This window comes from Centroberyx affinis, unplaced genomic scaffold, assembly GCF_046629955.1.
Source record: "Centroberyx affinis isolate AG114_WGS23_722 - 3 ecotype Tasmania unplaced genomic scaffold, CSIRO-AGI_Caff_v1 ptg004109l_1, whole genome shotgun sequence".
NCBI classification, from domain to species: domain Eukaryota; kingdom Metazoa; phylum Chordata; class Actinopteri; order Beryciformes; family Berycidae; genus Centroberyx; species Centroberyx affinis.
In genome coordinates, this window is record NW_027281887.1 from 48560 (window position 1) to 54734 (window position 6175).

Consider the following 6175-nt stretch of genomic DNA (forward strand, 5'->3'; position numbering starts at 1 on the left):
TCTGTCTCGACCTCACCTGTCCAACAGTGACCACATGTTCTGTTTTCTTTTGGTTGCCATTATTTTTTGTGTCTTCCTGTTTCGATTGCCGGTTTGTGGTCACTGAGCCTGTACCTGGTGAGGATCTGTCTCTGCTTCCTATCTCTGACAGTAGAGAGATATTCTGCCAATTCATAATCTCTGTTTAGGGCCAGATAACACTGTAATCTACCTTGGCTTTTAGTTTCTTCTTTCCAATGTTCCAAATAGGTTTCTTTACATTGTGTTATAATTTGGTTTACTCTGACTGGTGTTAGTGCAGCAGTGTTGGTGTGAGCCTGGTCTGGGTGTGGCTGAGGGGGGGCAGTTAGTCTCAGCACCAGCTGACATAGCGGACTCTTTTCTGGGCTCAGCTCTTGGGTTTGGAGGGCTTTGGAGTGGAGGCTGTCTAGGGGGCTGGATTTAAGGTGATTAAAAAATTGGAGTACCCTCTTTTGAATGTTAATTATCAGTGGGTGTCTGCCTAATTCTGCTCTACATGCATTTGTTGGTGTTTTTCTGTGTACGTGTAAAATGTATCTGCAGAATTCAGCATGTAAAGATTCTGTTTGTCCCAGCGGGTGAAGCTGTGATGACTGAGTGGATCCCAGACTTCACTACCATAAGCGCAATGGGCTGGATCACACTATCAAATATTTTAAGACAGATTTTAATTTGAATTTGGAAATTATAAAATTTTCTCTTAATTGCATCTGTCTGTCTGTCTGTCTGTCTGTACTCTCTCTCTCTCTCTCTCTGTCTCTCAATTCAATTCAATTCAATTCAATGTGCTTTATTGGCATGAAAGTTCACAGACAATATTGCCAAAGCATCAAGATGAATATCAGTCTAGGTGTGTGTGTGTGTGTGTGTGTGTGTGTGTGTGAGACCACCTGGTGCTGGAAGTGGTGTTGGAGGACCAGTAGGAGGTGCTCTTCCCTCTGGTCTCATGAATAATATCCCCAATGCCCCAGGGCAGAGACGGGGACTCTGTCCTGTGAGTGAGCACCGTCCTTCGGATGAGATGTTAAACCGAGGTCCTGACTCTGTGGTCAATAAAGATCCCATCGGCACTCATCGCAAGAGTAGGGGTGGAACCCCGGTGCCCTGGCAAAATTCCCAAACAGGCCTTCCTTCCATCATGGCCACCTAATCATCCCTCATTACCTAATTGTCTCTTTCAGTCCTCTACTCTCCACTGAGATAGCTGATGTGTGGTGAGCGTTGTGGCGCAAACTGGCTGCCGTGCATCACCCAGGTAGGTGCTTCACATCGGTGGTGGATGAGTTGAGTCCCCCCCCCCGATATGTGAAGCGCTTTGAGTACCTAGAAAAGCGCTATATAAATGTAATCAATTATTATTAATATCATAGATCTTTCCCCCTATACCACACTGAAGAAGTCTGTAATAGAGTCCATCTTGCCAAATAGAATCAAACGCTTTTTTGAAATCAATGAAACAAGCGAATATTTGTCCATTTTTCGTTTGGTGTACATGTGTTTGAATGAGCGTGTGGAGGGTATATATATGATCTGTGGTCCAATTAGATTTTTACTGATTACATTATGTTGGTGAAGGAAATTTAGTATTCTCTTATTAAGGATACTACAGAATAATTTACCCAGGCAGCTACTGACACAGATCCCACGGTAGTTATTGGGGTCCATTTTGTCCCCAAATTTATAGATGGGAGAAATCAGGCCTTGAGAACAGCTGCCAGGAAAACAGCCAGAACACAGTACGATGCTGAATAGCTTTAGCACCACATCTTGCAGTTCAGGAGTTGAGCATTTCATTTCTAATTCTGTCTGGTCCGCAGGCTTTTTTTGTTTGGAGGCATTTAATATTTTTGGCCAATTCTTCCCGTGTAATTGGGAAGTCCAGTGGGTTTTGGTTGTTTTTAATTGTTGATTCTAATATTTTTAGTTTTTCTTTGATGAGATATTGACTCATTTTATTTAGTGGGACATCTTTATAGAGATTTTCAAAATGATTTATCCAGATGTCAGCATCTTGAATCGGTGATGCTTGCGGTTTTGTGGTGCCCAAGCTATTCCACATTTCCCAAAATTGATTTTGATTTAAGGCATTTTCAATTTCCTCCAATCGTTTGTTGTTGTAATTTAGTTTTTTCTTCCTAATTGTGGATTTATATCTTTTCAGGGTTTCATTATATATAATTTGAAGGTCAGGTGGAGAATATAGGCTCATGAAGAATTTTTCTCCACTGTCTTGAGCCCATCTGTATGTCTGGGGCAGGCTGTATAACTTACTGGGCTCTAATTTGGGGGGTTTGACTTGATTTGAGATTTTTAAGTATATGTTTATTTGGTTGTGGTCTGAGAGAGGAGACTGTTGCCTGACAGTGAATGCACTGATAGCGGAGAGGTCCATGTCAGTGAGAGCATAGTCTACTACGCTAGACCCAAGAGCTGAAGAATATGTGAACCTCCCCATAGAGTCCCCTCTGACCTCTGACCCTACCGTTAAGAATGTACAGGCTTAAGGCCCGGCAAAGATGCACTACCTCCCTGCCACTTTGATTTATTTCACAGTCAAGACTGTTGCGGTTGGTGATGGTTGGTGTGAGGCACAAAGGGGTCTGACCAAATACATGGTTGTTGCCTTGTTGGTTAACAAAGTCAGGTTTGCATCCGGTCCTTGCATTTAGGTCTCCACACAGCAGCACGTTTCCTTGGGCCTGGAAATGGCTGATCTCTGTGTGGAGAGTATCGAAGAATCCCTCTCTCTCTCTCTGTCTCTCTGTATCCCTATATTGAGGGGGATAAGGCAAGGTTGTCCGATTTCTGGGCAACTTTACAGTCTTGCCATTGAACCCCTAGTATCAGCATATGCAGATGATGTTAACATCTTTATCAGGGATCAGAGAGACGTACAGGCCATTAAGGACATTAGACTACACGAAAAGGCCTCATCAGCTAAAGTAAACTGGGCAAAGTGTGAGGCTTTACAGATGGGGCAGTGGAGGGAGGGTTAGTCTAACCCTAACCCCAACCTTAGTGTGCCAGTCTGACTGCAGGTCTTCAGTGGGGAACGAGAGGGCTGAAAGTTTTAGGGATCTATTCAGCACAGAAGATTTCCAGAAACAGAACTGGGGGTGTGTGATGGAGAAGGTTGTTTATAGGGGAGTTGTCATATTGGGGACGGGTTCTGGTTGCTAACAACTCGGTCGCCTCGACGCTGTGGCGTAGACTTGTCGTCTTACCTCCACCAAGGGGCCTAATGGAGGAAGTCCAGTGGACCATAGTGAATTTTTTTTGGTCAGGACAACACTGGATATGTGCCCCTACCTTATACCTGCCAGTGGAGGAGGGAGGACAGGGCCTTATAGACATTCCCTCTCGGATAAAAGCTTTCAGGCTTAACACAGCGCAAAGACTGTTTTGTGTGGCTTGAGGTGGGTGGACACAGTTAAAACAATTTTTAAAAACGCTGGTCGCTTGGGTTACTTCAAATGTTTTTGCTGAAGTGGGAAGAAACCGACCTCAGTGGGCTCACACATGAAATCCTGAAAGCTACTAGGGATCCTGCTGCTTCTCCTGGACTGTGGATTTTTGAAGAGCCACTGTTTCATAACAGCTTCATTGTAGCAAAGACTCTGTCATCAGCTAGCTTAAGATCTTCCCTGACAGAGGCAGGATGTGTTAAGATAAAAAAAGAACATCTACTGAAGAGCACACAGACATCCGTTGAGGTCCTGGGACAAACAGCGAACATCAGGTCTTCAAGGCTGTTATCCAGAATCCCTACCAGAGGCCCTGAAAGCTTTTGTTGAGAACTGTGCTCCTTTTGGTCAATGGGAAGACAATGGTGAGTATGCTTTCCCAGCCTTGACTGTTGCCCCTAATGTTGGACAGTACCGTTTCCTCTCCTTCACAACCCTACAGCTGGGGGAGTTTGAGACCGTGGGGAAAAAGGCAGCTTACTACACGTGGGTAAAGGTAAGACACTTACATTCATTGGAAGGCATGAAAGCGTTGAGGTGGACTGAGTTGTTTGGCCCAGATAAATCCCTGAAAGGCTGCTGGCGGTCTCTGTACAAGCTGCCCATTGAAAAACGGGCAGCTGACCTCCAGTGGAGGATAGTACATGCAGCGATAGCCACAAACAGACACAAAGCACACCTGGATCCTTGTCACAGGGAGGCCTGTCTTTTTTGTTGCCAGTCTGAGACTTTAGCACATTTATTTATTGAGTATCCTAGATTATTTGATTTGTTAAAGGGCTGGTTTTTGGGTCTGGGGAGGGTTTTTCTTTTGAGACTTTTGTGTTTGGTCCAAAATATTCAGCCAGAAAGAAGAGTGTCCACACACTCATGAGTTTTATATCTCGTTCTGCAAAACTAGCCATCTGGCTAACACGAAAAAACGAGACGCAAGGTGTTGGCTGCGTCGAGCCTGTACAGGTGTGTGAGGGGCTGGCGAAGGTTCGCCTCAAGGTGGAGCAGTCTGCTACAGGATGGAGCCTCAAGGTGGAGCAGTCTGCTACAGGATGGAGCCTCAGGTGGAGCAGCCTGCTACAGGATGGAGCCTCAAGGTGGAGCAGTCTGCTACAGGATGGAGCCTCAGGTGGAGCAGCCTGCTACAGGATGGAGCCTCAGGTGGAGCAGCCTGCTACAGGATGGAGCCTGTACAGGTGTGTGAGGGGCTGGTGAAGGATTTGATTTGATTTGAACTTTTTGATTTTTACAACAATATGTAACAGCATGTTTTGTTACAGTACATTTTGTTACAGTACGTTTTGTTTCAGTGCGTTTTGTTACAGTTCATTTTGTTACAGTACATTTTGTTACAGTACGTTTTGTTACAGTGCGTTTTGTTACAGTTCATTTTGTTACAGTACATTTTGTTACAGTACGTTTTGTTTCAGTGCGTTTTGTTACAGTTCATTTTGTTACAGTACGTTGTTACAGCATGTTTTGTTACAGTTCATTTTGTTACAGTACGTTGTTACAGCATGTTTTGTTACAGTTCATTTTGTAACAGTATGTTTTGTTACAGTACATTTTGTAACAGTATGTTTTGTTACAGTACATTTTGTAACAGTATGTTTTGTTACAGTGCATTTTGTTAAAGTACATTTTGTTACAGTACGTTTTGTAACAGTATGTTTTGTTACAGTGCATTTTGTTAAAGTACATTTTGTTACAGTTAATTTTGTTAGTTAATTTTGTTACAGTGCGTTTTGTTACAGTTAATTTTGTTACAGTACCTTTTTGTTGTGTTCCGTCATTTATATTAGTGCTACTTTCTGCCACTAGGCAGCACTGTTGTAAAGTAGGTACTAGTTGAGATGCTTTGTATAGACAGATTCAAGATGGCTACTACTGAATGTACGATGCTATGCCGCTACTGAGAATATGTTTTGCTTTGCTGTTAGCCTGTTGAAGTAAACGGCACTTGTTAAGAGTCCGGCGTTTTATTCATGAGCCTACACTACACTTTTGTTACGGTACCTTTTGTTACGGTACCTTTTCTGATTCGCTTTTTTTCTCTGGTTTGAATCACTGATGTTCTTGTGGTGTTGCTTGTAAACAAAATGCTGCTCATCCCGATTTATGAACCAGTTTGTGATTTGATTTGTAAGCTGAAGGTTTATACAGTCGGTTTTACAGTATTATTCAAAAAAATTCTCTCTCTCTCACACACACACACACACACGCACACACACACACACACACACATAAAGTATTTACTCTCAACTTTGTTCTCAACCTTCCTGCCAGTAAACCATGTGTTGAATTGAACTGAGAGAAAGGGTGAGTGACCCAGCTAAAGGAGAGAGAGAGTGTGTGTGTGTTGGTGTGTGTGTTGGTGTGTGTTAGAGAGGGAGAGAGAATGTTATTTTAAGTCTTTAAAGTCAACAGGGAGCTGTGGTTAATTATAGCAGATCGGTGTTTACACAGACAACGTTCCCATCTGTTCTATTCAAATCTATTCTGTTCTATTCAAATCTATTCTGTTTTTTTCTTTTCTATTCTATTTTGTTCTCTTATATTGTTTTTCCCCCATTTGAGTCTTCAAACTAGTGTCTTCTACCCTCTACTCAATTCTCCTCTCTTCTCTTCTATTCTATTTACTTCTGTGGTTGTTGTAATTCTTGTTCTATTCTGTTCTGCTCTATTTTCTGTTGTTC